The 23,156-nt window shown below is 36.4% G+C and overlaps 1 protein-coding gene across 6 annotated transcripts in view; it reads left to right on the top strand.

Moving 5' to 3' along the window:
* LOC105472310 (src kinase associated phosphoprotein 1) overlaps positions 1-23,156 on the top strand; it is a 320,592-nt gene that overhangs the window by 92,510 nt on the left and 204,926 nt on the right. The gene's annotated exons all lie outside the window — the stretch shown is intronic.

Here is a 23,156-nt window from a genome sequence, read left to right on the forward strand (position 1 = left end):
CTTTATTTTATTTATTTATTTATTTGTTTGTTTATTTGAGACAGAGTCTAGCTCTGTTGCCCAGGCTGGAGTGCAGTGGCATGACCTTGGCTTACTGCAATCTCCACCTCCTGGGTTCAAGTGATTCTCCTGCCTCAGCCTCCTAAGTAGCTGGGACTACAGGTGCCCACCACCACACCCAGCTAAGTTTTTGCTTTTTTTTTTTTTTTTTTTTTTGAGATGGAGTCTCACTGTGTCACCCAGGCTAGAGTGCAGTGGTGTGATCTCGGCCCACTGCAACCTCCATCTCCCAGATTCAAGTGATTCTCTTGCCTCAGCCTCCTGAGTAGCTGAGATTACAGGCACCCACCACACGCCCAGCTAATTTTTGTATTTTTAGTAAAGACAGGGTTTCACCATGTTCGTCAGGCTGGTCTTGAACTCCTGACCTCGTGATCCACCCACCTTGGCCTCCCAAAGTGCAAGGATTACACGCGTGGGCCACCGCGCCTGGCCACTGATAGACTTTATACTCAGTGAGTATAAAAAATGTTTGTAAGCCAGTTTGAGATCCCTATTGTTGTGAGTCAGGGGTAAGGCCTGATTTTAGTGTATAAATTATATTGTTTCACAGAGTAAATAACCTGAGCTTCTTACAGTGTTTACTGAGGTATATGAATTAATGATGCAGGGATTAGAGGTAAATGACCTCATTGATCAGGATAAATCTTGGATGGAATCTTGCTGGCAACTTTGGAGTAAAATGTGCGTAATTTAGGGCTACTTTACTTGGAGTGTTAGAAACCTATGTAGGTTCAGTCACTGGGTACCCTAGCACCAATAATACATAGTATTCTAGCACCAATAGGACCCTAGTAGATTGAAAAAATTAATGGCTTAAAAACAGCAAGCCATTTGCTTCCTTCTCACTGATGGGGTTAGGCTTGTTAACTTTCTTCATGTGTATTTTTTTAAAACTATGTAAGCTATGCGAACATATTTGGAATTTTTAGTTCCTTTTTATTCTGTGATATGAAGATAATGAAAATGACTCAATATAGTCTCTTTCCATAAATAAGTCTGTAAATAAACATATATGCATACATATATATATTCAAGCAAGCATTTTTCTCATTTTCTTTTTATTCTTCAGACAACTCCTTTGATCTTTGTTGGTAGCTAGAAGGTATATTTTTCTTTAATAAAGGCACATGGCTCCTGTCAAAGCTAATGGAAGTTATGTATGTGTGTTTAGAGGCACATACTGTGGAAGAACATAAAAACTTATATCCATGTTTGTGTTTTTGGAGCCAAAGAATGAATTCAACAGTAGAACACACACTTTCATGAACCTGGCGGATTTCTGAACAAGTTTGTGTTGGCTTTAGGTAAGTCCATCAGATTTCAGATCATTGGGAGAAATTAAGGACTCAGTGTTGAGTTTACTGTGATAAGGGTAAGTAAACTGTCACTCAGGATCACAGTGGCTTCCTTCATGAAGATAAATGTCTTATTAGATCTAAGACATCATGTCGTTTATATAGTCTGGTATAAATCACAGATGAAGATGACGAGCTGGGCTTCCAAGTTGACAGTAATTTATATTACTTAAACAAATGGTTACTAAGGATTATACATGTTTTTGTGAAGAATTAAAAAACAATAACAATTATCTGTCTATGAATGACCCGTTTTTCATTTTCAGCCCAGCATGTTGGGCTGTTGTTGTGTGTTTAAACTCTGACTTTTCATCCAGTACCCAGTAAAGTGCTCTCACATGTGTTGATAGCTGGATATCTTCCATAATGCTTCTTTCACTAAAACAAACTGCTTGCGAATTTAACCCATATATTTGGGTTAAATTCTATGTAAAATCATGGAATTTAAGAGCTGGAAGAGACTTGGCAATCACCTAATCTAGTCTCTGTTTTAACAAAGAGAAAACTAAATTTTAAAGATGCTAAGTCGTCAGGTGTGGTGGCTCACGCCTGTAATCCCAGAACTTTGAGAGGCCAAGGTGAGTGGATCACTTGAGGTCAGGAGTTTGAGACCAGCCTGGCCAACATGATGAAACTCCATCTCTACTAAAAATATTAAAAAATTAGCTTGGCATGGTGGCAGGTGCCTGTAATCCCAGCTACTCGGGAGGCTGAGGCAGGAAAATTGCTTGAACCTGGGAGGCAGAGGTTGCAATGAGCCAAGATTGCACCACTGCACTCCAGCCTGGGCGACAAGAGTGAAACTCCATCTGAAAAGAAAGAAAGAGAGAGAGAGAGAGAGAGAGAGAGAGAAACCAAATGAAGAAAGAAGGAAGGAAGGAAGGAAGGGAGGAAGAAAGGAAGGAAGGAAGATACTAAGTGTCTCCATCCTACAACCAGCAAGTGATAGAGCCAGTATCATACCCAAGACCACCTCTCTGAGAGTGACCTCTCCTGGCTTACACTGCATGCATTCCCTCACCTGCATGATCTCAGTATGCTTTTCAATGCTGCCTCCACAGAGGTTTGTAGAAGGCCTGATCCTGGCTCCTAGGTGATTTCTTGCAAGTTTCAGTCAAGTTCTTCAGACACATGTGTCTCTCTTGCCTATATACATTCTTATTATTTTCCTAGGATGATTTGGGAGCGGTATAGTTTATAAAGAATTTCAAAAAGGCTCCATAAATGCCAACAATTATAGTTATGAATAACATGCATTAAGCCCCTGAATTGATTTGACACAAAACTAATTAATTATCTTTTTTGGCCTTTTTGTCCATGTTATAGATTTTAATATACTACTAATGAAGAGTTAGTTATTGAATACCAATATTGAATGTCCTTATTCAATCATGAGTTTGGATGCTGTGTAGAGGATACAAAAAAGGAATAATATGTGATTCCTTAGTGAGCAAATAATCTAGTTGAAGAGAGACGATTCGGGTACCTTCACAACTAAGCATATGGTACATAATCCAGTGTTGATGACTGGGGACAGAGTTTGCAGAAAAACCTGATTGGTTGGACTTGCAGTAGTTTGGAAGAAAGTTAAAATAATATTTGACCTAGGTTTTTGCCAAAGTGTTTTTAGAAATCTTTTCCAGAGCGGAGTATGAGCAAAAGTCCATTCTTTGAAAGGTCAAACATTTATTGAGTTTCTACTCAGTAAATGGCAAAATAACAGTGACCATTTTTAAGTGCAAATAGTTGATTTTTAAATGAGTGACTTGACAGAAGAGAGTAAACTTTTTCATTATGCCTTGAATATTCTTTTGTTTCTCTCCAAATTCTAAACTAGTCAACAAATTTAATGGTAATGTGAAAGTTCTAGTATATGATTATCAAAGATCTTTTATATATCTATCTGATTGATATATGAATCAGTCAGAGGTGGGGAGGGATTATATATCTTTGGATGCTGTTGATGAGAAAATCTTATACAACATATTTTATTACCTTGTTCTTAGAATCTGTACTGCATTATAATAAATGTAGCATCTGCTTTATAGATGAACATTGAATGACCCCAAGTTTGGCTATCTTTCCTAAGACAATCAGCGCTAAAGTTCTAGAGGTCTGAATTCTGAGGTATAATTTTAACCACCAGACTATCCTTCCTCAAGCTCCAAAGTCACTGACCATTTTTACCTCAAAATCTCATATTCACTTTAATCAGAAAGAATTTCATTTAAGCATAAAATAACTCTTTTGGGCCAAGTATGTTTGTGTTTATACGTAATATATATATTCAACTCTTCCTGCTTTGATCGTTTTTGTTTTTCTACTAGTCGTAATTTCTTTTGGTCTAACATAGAAGTCTGACTTTTCAAGTAAAAAAGAAATATTAATAACACTGTTTAATGCAACGCTGAACCACGTCTTAATCCGGAATATTATGGCGTACTAGGGAAAGATTGTTGAATTCACAAACTATATTATACGTCTGCTCTAGGCTGTCTTTCTAACTTTGAGTGACAGCCTTTTTTATGTTGGGCCCTAAGTAGCTTAAGTCTGGGTACACTGGTCTAGCAGGAAAGAAAGATTATACGGAATAGATTCTCTGGCTTGTAAAAGATTGGGATTTAGAGGGGAATTGTTCCTTTATGGGAAGTTTTCACTTATAGAAGCCTTTTCCAATTTGCTGCCCCATTTTGTTAAAATATAGCTTATATGGTATAGTATATTTTCACAGAATACTCTGAAAGATAGACATTGTTGTCTTGGTTAATTTTATTATATTGTCTCATTATAATACCCCAGATTTTATTTTAATCAACAAAACATAGGGTTAACTAGAATTACTAGCTCTTCTCTCTACAAGTGATCATTATCATCAGTGAAAGACATTTGTGAATGCCCAAGAATATAGTTGAACCTAGAGATTGTCGGAGCTTAGGGAAAAAAATTACTTTGAGTTATCTAATCTAGCCCTTCTAATGAATTCACATCATTCTTACTAATATCTCATTTAATTAATTATCAAATATAGTTATTATGCTTTGGGTCCTCCCTTTGCTGGACATCTTTCCCGCCCAACTATTATTCCTAATTTATTCTTCATGTCTAACCTAAACTTTTCCTTTCTTAGTTTCAGGCCATTGCTCTTTTCTATACCATCTTCTGAGACTGAATAATTCCCCTAATTCATTTATATTGTTACCTTTAGAAAGTATTAAAGACTGAACATTTATCCCCAGAGTCTTCACTTTTCCAAACTACATAAATTTCAGTTCTCTTAATCCTTACCTCACTCTGCCCCTGTCATACTTCCAGTGCTTAGATATTTTATCACACTGCTTGATATTTCCCATTCCAAGGGGATCACCTAACGAAGAGAGCTGCCCTATGGGGAGGGGAGTGCTCAAGAGTAAAATCTCATATAAACCACTAGAAGATGCCTAAGTGTTTATTTGATGTTGGTATTGGTGATCATCTGGAGAGCACACCAGTGTAGTGCTTGCTTTGGCATATGTTGGAATATATGTGTATTTTAATGCTTTAATGTATTATGGCCTGTTGTAATTGAATGTCTATAAAGTAGCAGTTAAGAGGGTTTTATAGACCTTGGAAGAGATCAGAATTCTCTAGCTCCCTCTCGTGGTAAAAGGAAATACTACTTTTGGGCTTTTCTGGATTTTTGTTTTGTTTTGCTTTAGTGAAGAGGAAAGCTAAGATATGTAAGTTCTCAACATGTGAGCTTACGTAGCGAATTCAAAAATTAAAACTGTTATATGTATGTGTGCTTACACACACACATACTCAGATATGAGAAATTCATGTTCTTTTATTAATTCCTTAAAACCTCAAAAATATTACTTTCTTACAATCATTTCATATATTCTTATTATTACACAAGTTAAAGGGAGGATAAATAAAACTATAATCTTGAGGGTTTGTATTCCTAAACAGATAAAGGAAGTGGGTTAAATATGAATTTTAAACCAAATTTACAGGTATTTTTTTCCTTTGCCAATTACAAATGGATGTGGTTAGCATTTCTAACGTATTTAATCAGATCTCCCATGTCTCCTACAACATATTAATTTTACAGCTTATTATTGTAGCATTCCTTCTATGGTAGACACATTTCAGATATTGAAGTTCTAAGTAAGTGGCAAATAGCTGAAGAAGACACTGAACTGGTGTGCAAATGTCTTCATGTGAATTGCCTATGGAATAAATTTTTACAGGTAACAAAAAATTATGTTTGTTTTCTAGAAGACTACTAAAAGTAACCCTTCTGCCTTGAAATAGTTGATCTCTAGACAAGAACCAATGAAAAGTTGCTATTAATATGTCTTAGATGGCAATGCAGAAAGTGATTAAAATTAGACACTATCCCTAAGTTTGTTTTGTTTTGTTTTAGGCTATTCAGAAACTTGAGTAATGGTTAAGGTAGACTGTTTTATGCTCAAATCACATTCTGATGAAAATATGGGGTCCTATTTAGTTATTCTGGGAACTCTAGGAATAAATTTGAGACCATGCTTTTTAATATTAAATATTGTCCTTTTTTCCCCAAAAGGGAGTACTGAATATTATACTCATTGAGGAATTGTAAGAGAAGAATGATATAGACATACCACAACAAAATGAAAACGAGTTGGTCGCAGGTGAAATAAGTGAGAATATGCAATAATCAAATATCAATTAGGAAGCTCGTAATTTTGACTAATTTTTCTTCTTTCTCCCCTACTTTAAGAGATTATAATTATTTTTTAAAAATAAGGAAATCAATTTACTTTTATTAAACTATGTGCTTCTCCCTTAAGATATGTGAATATGATTTTAATCTTAGCTATTTATTAATATTAATTTTTAGTATTGACATTCCTATGAGCACCTGAAGAAAAAATTTAACCAACCTACAGATCAAATCTCTTAATAGCAAAACATTTATGGATCTACATAGGAATGATCTAATTTGTATGCATTTTTTAAAAATAATAATTTGATATAACATTTTTTAGATTTAACTACAATCAAGTTAGGCAATCTTACCTTGATCTCTTGATCTGTGTCAGATTTCTTAGATACCTGCTGGGCCTGATTTTTTTTAATGTAAAGGCCATGCTTTCATGAGACAGATAAAATTGTGGATTTTTATTAAAACTCTGGAACATTCTTATCTGAGTAGAGAAGCAGAAGATGGCCTTTAGTTATACCTGTGCTATTTACTACTATGTACATTTCAATTGCTTTGGTCACCAAAAAGTTGTGATTGTTTTTGGAAATACATTCTTTATTGTTTTTAAGTTATTGATATATTTTCACAAAGCTCTCTGAAGGGATCTGTCTTTACTTGGCTTTGGAAAATGTTCATTCTAGAATATTTTTAAAACAGATTTTATTAATTAGCTTAATATTTTGTACTCTTCCGTTTAGCACTATTAGGGAAATTACAATGACTAGCTTTTTGAATATTAAAGTTGATAACAGCATAATATAGAAATTATTTGCAGAAGTTTAACCTGTGTAACCATAAGAGGGTGTCAGGGTCTCTTGGGGTATCAGAATAGTTGTCAAAGTGTAGGATAGAAGGCGATTTCCTAGGAAACTGCATCTGAGTACCTGTTGAGTATCTTATTTTAAATATGATTATTTTCTTTATCATATAATTGAAACTGAAAGTAAGGCAGTTTCCTTCTACCTTCTTTGCTTTCTTGCTCTCTGTGTGCAAATGCTTTCATCTGTAAAGCAAATATCTTTCTTAATTTTCCTAGGAAACATCAGGACAATTCAAGGAGCTCTTCATGTGGAATCTTTTGCACGTTTGCTTTCTCAAAAATAGCAAATTTACTTAAATTTGATAGTATTAGTATTTTAAATGTTTTCCCCCTAATTTGGATTCATTAAAATTCCCTATTTGTTTGGGGTGAGATACATTAGAAGGAGCTAAACAGGGAAAACTTTTTACTGCTTTCATATTTGTTCCATGGATACATTACAATTTTAAATTGTAATGTAATTCCCTAACTCTAAATATATTAATTTGGTTAGATATATTTCATTCAGTGTTAAGAGGCAATACATATAGCTTGTCTTGCCAGCAGAAAAACATTTTTCAGCAATATAAGATGTCTCAGCTTTGTCTATTCAGATAAAAAGGTATATGAAAGAATAATGACTTTGCCTATCAGATGCAAAGAAATTTAGGACAAATGGTGGAAAAGTTCATATCAATTCCAGTGCAGTTAGGAGGCTAGGCTACTCCACTAACTAGATCTGGCAAAAATAAATGAGGACTAACTTGTGAAGGCACATAAATCATAAGCTTTCAGAGTGTTTACATTTTTATCTAATGCTGGCCTTCTGTCAGCATTTTTGTTGCTTCTTACATGCTTACATTATTTCTTACATTATTACATTTTGTTGTTTCTTTCTGTTTTTAAGAAGTTAGTTAAGGGAAATAGCTGAAATTGTACAAGTGGTGATTTGGTAAATTCTGCCAGCTGAGTAAGTAATTGTGACACATTTCATAGTTTGCTTATGATTGTTACAGGGTGAGATACTGTATATTGAAATTATGGCTGTTACAGTATGAATCACTATACAGAACATTGCAGAGGTCCTGGTCTAGCAATGCAGAAGCCACCACCTAGGTAAAAAGTTTTGCAACTTTAAGTTTACTTTTCCTATCTAGAGTAGGCAAAAATTGAGTTCTGTCTGATTTACTTATAATGTTCTTTAAACTCTTACCCACGTTATCACTCATAATAATTCTAACATATTATATTTTTCAGTCCAAGTAATATAAGACCATGCTGGGTATGATTTTCAATATATGGCAAAAGTGTAAAATTAAGAAAAGATTTCTATGAAATTTTTTGCACACTCTGCTAAATGAATTATTGAAATTCCAATAAAGAATTTTTTTAAAACCCTAAAAAGCAGTGTAGGTTTTATTTTTCCCTCAATTCTTTCATGTCTCATAAATGTCTCCATGAAAGCTGTATCTGCAGAGTTAGTAAAGAATATATTCTACAATATTTATCCCATCAGGAAGATTTTTAAAACGTGGCATCTTGATATGAGATATTGACTGAGGTAGGCTGGCAGTTTTACTGGCCTGGCAGATGCAGCAGGTTTGCAGTAAATCCTTGTGGTTAAAAATCCCTGAGAAGTTTTTGATTAAGAAACTTTTACTATCCTTTTAAAATGAAATATGCTGGTCATTTTTTAAATGATAAAAGCAGATATTTCATGTTATCGTCTAAAGTTTAGTTTCTGAAATATATTTTAATAAGTTTGTTATATGAAAGTTCCTGGATTTCCAAGATGTTAACTTAAATTATCAGTTCATCGTCCAGCCTATCCAGAGAGCATGTAAAAAGAAATTATAAAAGTAAGCCTATTCAACAAAAATAATACAATTTTATATTTTAAATCTGAAAACCTGCATACAGAGCAGTTAATAAGATTATTCTTGTATAAATGTTATCAGTTATTTAAAGCTGTAATAATATAATAAACTATGCTGAAAGGTAAAATTAAAGAAAATGTATTTTAAAATAAGAATGTAATTATTTTTTAAAAGTACTTTTAAAAAACAAACTAAAATCATGAGGTAGTTTTTAAAAAGGCATTACAAGTTACATTTCTACTTAGAATCAGTAAGGACAATGATTAATTTACAACATAATGTGAAGAGACTGGCAAAATTTTATTGGCAAGATATGTTTAGAAATAATATTTTGTATAAAAATTCACAATTAAAATTTATAATTTATTGAGAATTAAATTTTGCAGATGATGCATAGCTCTTTAAAAAGCCACATGTTCAATGAATATATTTCATCCCTCCTTAGATGCTTTATTAACTAGCTTATTACTAAAAAAAAGCCATATATGGCCTTTCTTCTTAAATTTTGCATGAAAGCTAGTATTTTGCATGAAAACTAGATTTTTTTTAAAGCCTTATATGATTATCTTTTTTTTTTTTTTTTCTTGAGACGGAGTTTCGCTCTTGTTGCCAGGCTGAATGGAGCCAATGGCGCGATCTTGGCTCACTGCAACCTCCGCCTCCCGGGTTCAAGCGATTCTCCTGCCTCAGCCTTTCTAGTAGCTGAGATTACAGGCATGCGCCACCACGCCCGGCTAATTTTGTATTTTTAGTAGAGACGGGATATGTCCATGTTGGTCAGGCTGGTCTCCAACTCCCCACCTGAGGTGATCCGCCTGCCTTGGCCTTCCAAAGTGCTGGGATTACAGGCGTGAGCCACCACGCCCAGCCTATGTGATTATCTTTAAATTTTTTGATTTAATGAAGTAAGAGCAGAGGTTAAAAGAGATGTATGTTTCAAATTAGTTCCTGGTTACTATCGAAGAATATGTGTCTATATTTTGCCAAATTAAACTTAAAAAAAATCCACATCATATTAACAAAAACTGCTCCTTAACTCACTAAGATTCTGTGTTCTATTCCACAATTTCAAGAGAAGTAGCTAAAACAATCGGCATCATTCTTCACCTAGATAATGCTTTCTCTGCAGCTAATAGCCCCTTGTTCATCAAGGAAATGAATGTGCACGGAGGTGACATGTTCTTCACCCACTGCTCTTTGTTCGAGGGTCCCTCAGACTGATTGTATCAGCCTCAGCACTGATAAATATCCCCCCAAACTTTAACACTATGTTAAATTGAGTTATGAGGTTTTAAGGTTACACTCCTCTGGCTGAAGGTTGATTGTCTCTGAGAGATAAAGGAATCATGCCCAACGATAACAGAATCCTTGCCATGGGATAATCCTGGTTATTGAACTCATAGTTCTCTTTACTTGGTTACTTGGTCACTCTTTGTTGTTTTTTTCCCCCCTGGGGAATAACTGGCTTCTAAATTTGTGATTCACCACTCTTCACCCACTCCCCCAAAGATATTTTAGCAGGACCCACAACACCACAGCAGTTGAAAGAACGAGACAACTCAAGCAAATAGAACAGCTTCTTGAAATGTGCTGTCACTTAGGGTGTGCCAACTGCCAGAAGCAAGAGGGACACAATTCTTATTTGCCCTTCTGGCAGCATGAATGAAGAGGGCGGGTTGCAGAATGCTTCCCTTCTCCTTCCCACAGCCTTCCAATGTCTCATGCATACGTTTAACCTCCGGTGGTTTGTTTGGTTTTTGTTTTTCTTTGTTGAGTTGTGACTTTTGGATTATGCTCTGATGGCAGAAATGTTAGACTTGCTGTCCAGGCAAAATTTTAAGCCGCAACCTTTGTTGGTGACAGTGATAGTGGCAGTCCTTTATGCCAATCTGCAGTTCCAATCCACATACCGCTCCATAACTGTCTTCATAATAGTAAAAACTACCAAATAATGGTAAATTAAAGGCTTTCCGATTAATTGTGAATACTCATTTTTTTCCTTCTCATATAAAATTTTTAAAACTAAAAAAATAATTAACTGGAATTGATAATACCATAGAGAAAAACTTAAGTTTACCTGCATCCTAGGAGTACGAGAGAAAGCCCTGTGTAGGGAGAAGTGTTTAAACAAAAGCATAAATACCGCCATCCTGCAAAAGATTTATTAGCCTGGCCTTCATTACCAACAACAACAATCACTTACTTAGCACATAACTATGCTGAATACATGGCACTCTATAAGGTGAATTAATAGTACCTGCTTTCTATAATAAATTTATTGAATGCCTACCATGTGCCAGACATAGTATTTTACACACATTACCTCTAATCATCATTACTACTGTGCATTGTGGGTATTATTATTTCCTTATCACAGATGAAGAAATTCAAGCATCAGAAAAATTAATCTGCCCGAGTTTCTCCACTAATAAGGGGGCAGAGGCAGGATTTGATCAAGTCTCCGTAGTTCCAAAACCCATATTATTTCTAGTATGCCTCACAGAAAAGGTAGTAACGTTGATTTTTGTTTGTTTGTTTTTTTGGCTTTTTTTAGATAAAGTCTCACTCTTGTCCCCCAGGCTGGAGTGCAATGGCCTGATCTCAGCTTACTGCAACCTCCGCCTCCCAGGTTCAAGTGACTCTCCTGCCTCAGCCTCCCAAGTAGCTGAGATTACAGGTGCCTGCCACCACGCCTGGCTGATTTTTGTATTTTTTTAGTAGAGACGGGGTTTCACCATATTGGCCAGGCTGGTCTTGAACTCCTGACCTCAAGTGATCCCTCCGTCTTGGCCTCCCAAAGTTCTGGGATTACAGGCATGAGCCACCATGCCCAGTCACGTTGATTGTTACTCCTCCAGATTTTTGTGTGCCCTGCTAAAAGGAAAACAGAGACTCCAGAGTTACTTTAAAAAGCAGTAGCACATTAATAATGGCTACCATGAATCGAGCACCTACTCTGGCAGGCATTGTGCTAGGCACTTGTATAATTTCTTGTAGTTATCTTTTAAGTCCAGTATTGAAAAGACAAAGGGCGTCTAATTTCAAAATTCATACCTTTCCTACTACACCACACTGTCTTCCACTATTATAGAGAAAAATGGGCTCTAGCACTGTCCGACAGAACTTTCTGTAGTGATGCAAATGGTCTATAATATATAATATTTGCATTTTCTAGTGGAGCAGCCACTAACATTTATAACTACTGAGCACTTGAAATGTGGCTGGAAGACTAAGAAACTATTTAAAATTTAATTTTTTAGTTAATTTAAATATACCCTTAAATAGCCATATGTAGCAAGTGGCTACCAAATTGAAGACCACAGCTCTAGAAAAATGACTTCTTAACTAGTCAAGAGTACCTGAAAATAGTATTTAAGAAATTTCTTTAAAAACAGATGGAATGGAAGTTTGGTGGGCAAGGGAGAGTAGAAAGGAAGGCTCAGATATAGGCTGGCTGAGGAGAAGGTCAGAGGTGCAAGGTAGGTGAATAGGCAGGAGAGCCCTCAAATAAATTTATGTGAGAAGCCCAGAGAAAACAGGATGTGGAGTGGAAGAAAGGAAGTGACCTGGCAAAGTGCTTTGAAGAAGAGCATTAGCATCCATAGTTAATGGATTTGCACAGATTGAAAGGTAAATAAAAATCAGCACTTTTTTTTTTTTTTCAGTATTCACCCACTGTAAATCATTACTTGACATTTTGATTGGTGGCTTTGGAGTAAGTTGTTTAAATGGTACTGAGATGTTTGTGTAGGACAGAAACCCACTGCTATCATCCTATAGAACTCACAGAGCTCCTGGGTCATAGGGCTGTAAGTTTCCTAGGTACAGGGGTATCATTTATTCCTTCACAATTATTCATTAAGTCATACAGACCCTTTTGTTTCAAGTCAGTGTCATATCTAACCTTTCTCAAGAGATAGATTTTCCAACACATTAAAATATTTTTTCATTATAAAGATATTTAAGCCCCTGATTATAAGTAATGCTGTCACGAATTTGTACACTTTATAGCTCTTTGCACTTTAAAAACCTTGTTCAAATGCATCACCACATTTAACCCTCACAGCACTCTCGTGAGGTGAGTCGTATCCTTGTTTGATAGGTGAGGAAACTGAGCATGAGATTCATCTGGGATCATACATCTCACATGTAGCAGAGCTGGAACCCAGATGAAAGACAGACAGTTGCAGAGTATGGGTTCTCTGATCTCACTCTTGCCATTGTTGTTTCTCAGTATTCAACTCTCTCTGTGGTGATAATTATGGGCATCACAGTGAGCTGTAATACTTTCATGCATGAGTATCCATTTTTCTGATTAAGAAACAGAGGCATGGCGGGGCACAGTGGTTCATCCCTGTAATCCCAGCACTTTGGGAGGCCAAGGCAGGCAGATCACTTGAGCACAGGAGTTTGAGACCAGCCTGGGCAACAGGTCGAAACCCCATCTCTAAAAAAAATGAAGAAAAAAAAATTAGCCAGGTGTGGTGGCATGCACCTGTAGTCCCAGCTACTTAGGAGACTGAGGGAGGATGGCTTGAGCCCAGGAGGTTGAGGCTGCAGTGAGGCAAGATTGCACCACTGTGCTCCAGTCTAGGTGTTAAGAGTGAGACCTTAGAAGAACATGCTGAATTGCCTTGCTAATAGGCAATTAGCAAAATGCAGACGGTGGGAAACTCCAGAGTCAAATATTCCAGGTACTTAAATGGATAACTTATAAGGAAAAGAAAGGGATGAAGGGCAACATGTAGATTAAAAGAGATTTTTAAAACATAATAAAATGTCTTACATGGGCAAGAATTTTTTAAAAAGAAAAGAGAAACTAAGGTGCAGATGTATTGGAAACTAAATTAAGGTGCAGATGCACTGAAAACCGTGATTTATTTTCTGCTCTATCACTTAGTCTCAAACTTTATACCTTTCTATAGTGAAATTGACAGAAAGAATGTTCCATTAGCTTAATATTCAGTGATCACTTTGGAAAATACAAAATTTTAAAAAATAAATAGCAGTCATTGCTATTTAGTGTGTTGACCCTAGTGTCTCTTCTGAATGACCATAAACCTTTTGCCTATTTAATTTTCTTATTATGCTGGGCACGGTGGCTCACGCCTGTGATCCCAACACTTTGGGAGGCTGAGGCAGACAGATCACCTGATATCAGGAGTTCGAGACCAGCCTGGCCAACATGGCGAAACCCCGTCTCTACTAAAAACACAAAAATTAGCCAGGCGTGGTGGCGCATGCCTGTGGTCCCAGCTACTTGGGAGATTGCGGCATGAGAATCACTTGAACCAGGAGGCAGAGGTTGCAGCGAGCCAAGGTCATGTCACTGCACTTCAGTCTGGGGGACATAGCGAGACTCCATCTCAAAAAAAAAAAAAAAAAGAAAGAAAGAAATTTCTTATCACATACCTTGTGGTTGACACTTAAATGGTTCTTTAGAAAAAAAGCATTTTGGATTGGAGAGCTTTATAATAAATTCCTAGTATTCTGTAAATCTTAATAATACTCAAGTTTAAAGTTCTGTGGTCATCAGAATGGGGAATAATCTAGAAAAACCAGTGGGGGGATTATTAGATATATATTAATGTCCTGCTCTGAATTCTGATCCACAATCAACCTAGGAATAAAAACAAACATTTAAAACAGTTTTCAAACATAAAAGGAATGTACTTACAAGATAAGCTATAATGTCCAAGTGTTCGAATTTGATCTAGATAAGCCATTCAAAACAAAATCACTTCTTCATTTACGGGGATGCTGAGTTTGCAGAAAAAAATGTTCCAATGAGAGACAACCTTGTATATGTTATTTCCAATCAATTCTGAAGCACCAGAAGATTGAGGACCCTGAGCCATTTGACCTATAGAGCTTCCCACAAGCTCTATAGTTTCTTTTGTTTTTATCAGCTCTATTTCTGTAGCTTTGAAACAAATGAACTTATGATTTTAAGAATAATATGAGGCAGGAAGATTTTCACAGGAATTTTAATTAGTCTGGCCCATACTAAAACAAACAAATGCATTTCCCCCCTTTATGGAGACAGTTCTGGCAAAGAGCAGGATGTATGTACAAGGATGTTAATTACCAGGTTGTTTATAATAAAGGTCAAATTATTTATGCTTTACACCCCTGGAAGGATTACAAAATGTTATAACATTAATATAACCATTTTTAAGTTTTCCTATACTCTACTTGGTTATAACTTGTAGATTTATGTTGTTTGCACACAAAGATGATGATGATGTGTGTGTACATTTTTGACAATAGAAAGTGTGTTTGTGTGAATTAATGAACAGTTTTCCCCTTAAAATGAAAGCTACTTATAGTACGAAGACTCTTTTGCTTGTACACGTCTGGTATTTGTTATGGATTCTGAAATAGAAGAAGGTCAAAGTCTGGAAAGACATATATGGTTTTCCCTTCCGTAAAGATTACTCTACTAATGAATATTTCTCTCTAGATTGTACTTTGGTAATCCCGGACACTTCCTATTTTTATTTAACACCTACAGATTCCTGTACAGCACATTATATCTAGAATTGAAATCCAAAAGAAAATAAGTATAAACTAACTGTCTGACATTAGATACTTTATTAAATAAATCATGAAAATCTAAATTTTTAAAAAAGAATTAAAATCCATAAACCAGCTTGGAGCATTTTCTTTAGGAAAACAGGGAGTTTTGACACTAATCTGCACCTTCACCCAACATTTATTGTGCCTGTTGTGTGTCAGATATAGCCAGGCACTGGGACTACAGCAGTGAATAAAACATGACCGTTACCTCCAAAAAGAGGCACACAGTCTAGGTGGAAAGACAATATTCGAACAGCAATTTGACTACTGAGTAGTAAGCACCAAAAATGAGGAACATAAATGGTGATATGAGAGCATAGTGGAAGAAGCAGTAACTACACTTGGAAAGAAAACTGGAGACCAGGGAAAGCCTCTCTGAAGAAATGATATTTAATTATGTCTTAAAAGACCAGTAGAAATGTATCAGGCTGACCATGGTTGGGTGGCAATAAGTGAAAATACTCACTGTTGGGTAAAAGTACAGGAAGAGACCACATGCTGCAGGTGGATATATAGTTTGGTATAGTAGAAATTGGGAAAAATGTAACAAAAACCTTAAATGTAAATGCCCTTTGGACTTACCAGTTCAACTTTTAGGAATGTAATTCAAGAAAATAAGTATACACAATAACTTTAATAACGTTCATTATAGACATTTACAAAAATTGGAAACAGAAATACCTGAGCTACTACCATACAATGGAATATATGCAACCACTAAAAGTGGTGTTTGTAGAATAATATTTATGTAATGATTATGGAAAGATGTTAGTAGTTTGTTAAGTGAAAAAATAAGGTTATAAGACAGTACATACAGTGAGCTCCCACTTTTTGAAATGTGTGTATATGTGTGCAAAGAAAAAAGACTGTAATTCTCTTCACCAAAACATGTATAATTTTTATAATTAAAAATAAGCAATAAAAGTTACTCTTCAGAAATCTTGGAAATAATATGGCTCTTAGAACATCAAGTAATTAGAAACAAGCTAAATGTCTAATTACATGGGATTGGTTTGATAAATTGTAGTACATCCATATGATGGAATGCAGTGCAGCCATTAAAAATCATGTTGTCAGTAGAGGGGTCATTATTGTCATAGGAAAATGTTCATGATGTATTAAGGGAAAAGGCAGGATACAAAACGTGTGGAAAGGACATATACCAAAATGTTACCAGTGAGTTTTTCTGTGTTATAAGATTATGGGTTGCTTTTTTTCCCCTTTGTGTTTTTCTATATTTCCTAAGTTTGCTGTTTGAACATGTTACTTTTTAAAATGAAAGGTCATTGGTTGTTTTTGTTTTTTCAAATGAGCGTGCTAGAAGTTGTGACATTAAATAAGTGTTGAGTGTTAACAGCTCAGAATACCTGAGAGTCCACAATAACATAAGTATGTGTCAGGAGCAAAGAGCAAAACAGCAGCATGTTTTTGTAAAGGTCGGAGTGTCCCTTACAATATGCCAACTAGACCTGGGAAGACTCCCCGATCTGTCCCTGGAGCAGTGCTAGGAACAGTAGCCAGTCTCAACACTGTGGCCTATTAGGAACCTGACCCCACTCAGCATCGTTCCTCTTGTCCCTCTTTTTTTGTCCAGGCCTTCCTATGTATCTCCCTCTTCGTTATGATCTTTTTTGAAGGTAACGGTGATGTCTGATTCAACTTTTGTGTTCTCACTCTTCCAGCCTCTAGGATCTGTGTGGTACTTTTCACATAGAAATGCTCAACAAATGCATTGATTCTTAGTATAATGCATACTATTACTAGTAAATAGTTGTTAAATAAATTTGAAAACAACTAAATTTAAAGCTAAAGGTCACAATGCTTTCTATCATAATGCCTTGGATTTTGTGCCCTATTTACCCCGAGCAGCCCATTTAACCAACATTTTCAAGGATCACTTTCTAATGATCTAAGTGAGAAACTTACTTGTTTTTAACTGTTGAGTTTCCATAATCCACTAAATATAATTTGGACTCTGAATAAAATTTCTTGTATATTTTCCCAGTATTAAAAATACATTAGCTATGCTGGAACTCATCTGCCATTTCTCTGTCCAGTGATTGATACAGTCTTCTGAGGTTTTACTGCAATTTGTCCACATTAACTTGGCTTCTTTTTCTCTTGCTTTTTTTTTTTTTTTTTTTTTTTACTGTTGTCTGAAAACTTAGCTATTTAACTATTTCCCTCTTCCAAGTTGTAACATGCTCTGCTAATTGTCTACCAGCATTCATTCTACCTTATTTCTTTCTCTTTTTTGTTTTTGTTTTTGAGACAGAGTCTCACTCTGTTGCCCAGACTGGAGTGCTTTGGTGTGATCTTGGCTCACTGCAACCTCCGTCTCCTGGGTTCAAGCAATTCTCCTGCCTCAGCCTCCCAAGTAGCTGGGATTACAGGTGCATGCCACCACGCCTGGCTAATTTTTGTGTTTTTAGTAGAGACAGGGTTTCGCCATGTTGGCCAGGCTGGTCTCGAACTCCTGACCGCAGATGATCTGCCCGCCTCCGCCTCCTAGCATGCTGGGATTACAGGCGTGAGCCATCACGCCCAGCCATTCTACCTTATTTCTTACTTATAGAACTCTTATTTCACAGGGGCTATGTGCCCAGCTGAAAAGTACGAAGGGCAGGTTTTTCTAATATAAGGACATGAGACACAGTTCTGACATCAAGGTGTAAAGTGAAGTCACCAGAAGAACTGTCTCTCCAAAATAAGAAAGTTGAGAAAGCCCTTTGCCCCTCCTGTCTTCACCTTTGCTTTTGTTCTGTCACCTTCTTCCTGCCTGGAATATAGACTTGCTGCCTATAGGTACAGCAGCCACTTGCTCAGAGATATTGTGTCTTACCCATGGCAACAATCAACAAGTAGCAAAGCTAGAAGAGCATAAATATCCAGTCCACTCTTTCTGTTATACCTTGAGTGTAACTGTCAATGAACTTCCCTTTATTGCAGATTCTAGTAATTTTCCCCACCCCCAAATAAACCACATATCAAACGAAATGGGCCTAATATATATATATGCATACATAAATATGCATAATACAATTCAGCAAACATTCCGGTCTCTTCCTGTGCAAGCTCTATGCTAAGAAACAAAGAGGAGAGCAAGACTATCCCTGCCGTCTGGTGGCTTATAAATAGATTTACGTGCATAAGTAATGAAGGTATGCTAATTTTATAATGTAGTAAGAGAACAAAGTAATTTAAGATCCATCTTGAATGGGAAATTCTACAAAAACTTTAAGAAGGTAGTAGGCTTTGAAGTACAGTCAGCAGGTAAAAATAAGGAAAGATAATGCCAGGCAGATAATGAAAAATGAGCAAAGATATGAAAGGAGACATTCAAAGGGTAGAGTTCAGTAGTAGGCTGTGGCTAGAGCATAGGCTGCACGGGTAGGAACAGGAGAAGATAAAACTGGAAAAATAATTTGGGTATGGATTCTGAAGATTATGTTCAACCTTTATTTTGAAGGTGATAGGCAGCTGTGAAGTTTTTTTAAAAATCACAGATTGACTTAGTCAGGTTTATATTTTGGGAGGAAAGGGTTATTAGAGAGAAGATTAGGAGATGCTTGCCATGGTATTGGTGAGCAGTGTTGAGGACCTTTCAATGTCAGTGGACCTTTCCATGGAGAGAGAGGGACTGGAGAGAGCATTTTACCTTTAAAAATAATGAAACAGGCCGGGCTTGGTGGCTCACGCCTGTAATCCCAGCACTTTGGGAGGCCGAGGCGGGCAGATCACAAGGTCAGGAGATTGAGACCATCCTGGCTAACACGGTGAAACCCTGTCTCTACTAAAAATACAAAAAATTAGCCGGGTGTGAGGCGTGCGCCTGTAGTCCCAGCTACTCGGGAGGCTGAGGCAGGAGGGTGGCGTGAACCTGGGAGGCAGAGCTTGCAGTGCGCCGAGATCAAGCCACTGCACTCCAGCTTGGGTGACAGAGTGAGACTCTGTCTCAAAATAATAATAATAATAATAATAATGAAACAGAAGAATGAGCTGGATATAAAAGATCATTGTGGAATATTGTTCCTGAAAATCTTTTAAAATAGAGTGGCTGACTATCTCTCTATCTTGAACAAGTTACATATTTATATCTAGAGAGGTAGGGAATTGGCCCAAATGATTTCTTGAGGGGTCATTCTTTGCTTTTGGGTAATTAGAAAACATATACAAATGGGTAGTTCCTTCTATACTCCAGTGGAATTCTTGGTTAGCTAAGTGTTGCTTGTTTCTCTCCATTCTGTTAGAGACTGCTAGCCATGTTACTGATTAGTATCACATCCTCTAAAAATTGTTGGAGAAATTCTGGGACCTCACATACTAAGGTGCCCATTATCTGGATGCCTGTCATTGGCTTGGCTGGCCTAGCCCTGGAAGCATAGATTTCCACCAGAATCAGAAAGCATTTGACATATAATGTGTTCAATAATCACTGTCTTCTGCTGCTCCTTGCCCAGCATAACAGTTGAATGACAGTTTTGAAGTATCTAGGAATTTTATTCATTATTGTTCTTTTAATTACCACTATAACTGATAGTAAGAAATGCTTTTTCTTTTAAAAAAAAAAAAATGGGTGGAGGTAGAGATGGGATCTCACTGTGCTGCCCAGGCTGGTCTCAAACTCCTAGGCTCAAGCAATCCTTCTGCCTCAGCCTCCCAAAGCAGTGGAATTACAGGCATGAGCCACCACACCCAGCCAAGAAATCCTTTCTCTTTTGATAAAAACTTGTATGATTTTTTCCCTCTGATTGTGTTTTCTTTGCCTTAGTAAGATTTTTAAGAGAAACTTACTTTCTTTTTTATACTGCAGTAACCATTAGTATTTTTAGGAGTTATAAAGTTCAGGCCAAATAATTTACTTTTATTTAACATTTATAAGTGTGCCGAGCACTGTGAGTCTACTATGTTCTAGGTTTTTATAGCAACTTATTTCTGGGAGAGTAAAGAAAAAATTTACTTTCAAAAGATATCCTTGTCTAGAAATATCAGTTTAATCTTAAGATAATATTACTGATTTATTATACCTCCCAGAATAGACTTAGGGGCTTTTTAAGGTTTACAGAGAACCAGTAAGATCATTTAATTAATACTTAAGGCTGAGTTTTTCCTGATGACATATTCTTGAATTGTTACTCTGTTGTTTGTGGTTCATGAGAGACTGTTTCTTGGTAATAACAGATATCATCAATAGGAAATTCATCCTTTTTTCCTTTTGCCTTCATTTTTATTCCTGGGTTATCTTGTATGCCTTTGGATCTCTTGCCTCATGAAATATCCTGGTAATTTTGTTTTCAGGGTTTTTTTTTTTTTTTAACCTTTGGATTACTAAAAGACTATGAGATTATTTGTCCATTTAATAGAGGGTTACCATAATGGTTATCATATAAGGGATATTTTAGATACTTGGTCATAAGCTTTCTGATCAAGCCTTCAAAATGTTTATTAAAAAAGAGGAGTCACTGCAAAAACAATATTCAGAATTTTATTCATTTATTTATTTGTTTGTTTGTTTGTTTTTTGAGACATGATCTCACTCTGTCACCCAGGCTGGAATGCAGTGGTGTGATCACTGCTCACTGCAGCCTCAACCTCCCAGGCTCAGGTGATCCTCCTATCTCAGCCTCCTAAGTAGCAGGGACTACAGGCTCATCCCACTATACCCAGCTAATTTTTGTGTTTTTTGAAGAAGTGGGGTTTCACCATGTTGCCCAGACTGGTCTCAAACTCCTGGGCTCCAGTGATCCACCCACCTTGGAATTTTAAAATTACTTGTCCAGTCAAGCTATGGAGCAACATCATTGACTACTATGATCTACTGCTGTTTCTTATGTCCAGAATACTCTGATGGAGAAAATAATTGGCATCTCCAAGTTTGTCATTATTTTCCCAGTTGAAAAAAGGCTTCTCCAATTCTTTCTTTTTAAAACTAGAGACAGGGTCTCTCTATGTTGCCCAGGCTGGTCCCAATCCCTATTCTTTTACATTAATTTAAATGTCATACTAGAGGCTCTAATTAAATTGTCTGCTCCAGGACTATAGAAAGGGTGTGGCAGGCGAAGATTTCCCCAAAAAGGATTCCTCTGGAGATGAGGAGACCTTGGGATTTATGGCTAAAGTGCTTCTGCAATGTACCTTTGAATCTGTAGAGGACTAGAAACAACTGAGATCCAGCTCCAGTTTCACACTCCTGATCAATTCCTTTTGCCATTCCAGTCTATTTCTTCTGTTTAGTTCACTCTCTCAGAGAACTATCTACATAAAGCCCAAAGCCTCATGTATTCAAAAGTTATTCTTACTGCTATGTGTACTTCTTTAAAAGTTCATTTCTCCTTTTTATTTCCACTTCAAGATGGTTATTTACATTAAGTTGGGAATTCTCGAGACTTTGAATAAATTGAAGCTAATAATAGAAACCTTAATTTTTAAGAAAGCAATTTTTTTTTCCCCGAAGGAAGGTCTTGCTCTGTTTTGCCCAGGCTGGACAGTGGGGCAATCATGACTCACTGCAGCCTCAACCTCCCATGCTCCAAGCAATCCTCCCACCTCAGCCTCCAGACTAGCTGGGACTATAGGCACATGCCATGCCTGGCTAATTTTTGAATTTTTTTTGTGGAGATGGAGTCTCACTATGTTGCCCAGGCTGGTCTTGAACTCCTGGCCTCAAGTGATCCTCCTGCCGTGGCCTCCCAAAGTGCTGGAATTACAGATGTGAACCACCACGCCCAGCCAGGAAAGCAAAGATTTTTAAAAGGACAGTTACGAATGCAAATACAACCATTTGTATTATACGTACATCATTCCACACCCATGAAAGCCTAATTGTGACGGTGATGACAGCAAATTGTGTAAGTAGCTTAGTGTGTCAGAAAAGCCAAGTGAATGAAAATATCAGTCTTGATGTAATTATAAGTGAAACCTTTTAAGTGGGCCACCCAGCATGAAATCAAAGTGAGCCAGCCTCCTGCTTTGGGTATCAGATAATTGCCATCTGAGGTCAAAAAGAAATGATGTTCTTGATATAGTATTGCACCATTAGGTGTATTATTGAATTTGGACTGGTGAGAGTAGAGTGCTTCTCTGAAACATTTGTTTGCTGTCAGGGCAGCATGGCAAAAGGGATGGACCAGTGTTCTGTTTCAATATGGCAATTCCTACAGAAGAATATAGAAATATGAATGCCTTCCTACGGGCTTATGAATTATGACGCTTTACATGAAATCAAAAAATCATTGGTATTGTTCATGTGTCATAATGAAAGTTGATTTGCACTTTTCCGGTGCCATTAAATCATTTTACAGTATTATGCTTTCTAAGTCTTTTCATTTTATTGATACTTCTATTTTGCATTATTTTTCTCTCAGACCTGTTGATTGCATTTTTTTCTTAATTTAACTCCATTTTATTTTATTCTTGAAGTACTTTAGTTTCTACCTCTACCCTTTTATTGCTTCTCTGTTTTTGCTGACTTATATGATGCCTTCTAACTTAATGTCTCATGAGAGTTTAATATTTGTTCTAGTTTCAGCCATTAATAAGCATGAAACACATATGCATCCTGAAAAACTCAACTAGATTCTTATTTGAATTATTTCAGACCTCGAAGTGACCTGAAGTTACTTCAGTTCCTTTTGTTTACAGATAAAGATACTAAGATGTAGAAATGTTAAGCAACTTGCCTATTATCATTTATTTTCAAGCTTTATTTAACTTCTGGCACATGAAAATTATTCATATCCAAGTATATTTATTTCAAA

This window comes from Macaca nemestrina, chromosome 17, assembly GCF_043159975.1.
Source record: "Macaca nemestrina isolate mMacNem1 chromosome 17, mMacNem.hap1, whole genome shotgun sequence".
NCBI lineage: Eukaryota > Metazoa > Chordata > Mammalia > Primates > Cercopithecidae > Macaca > Macaca nemestrina.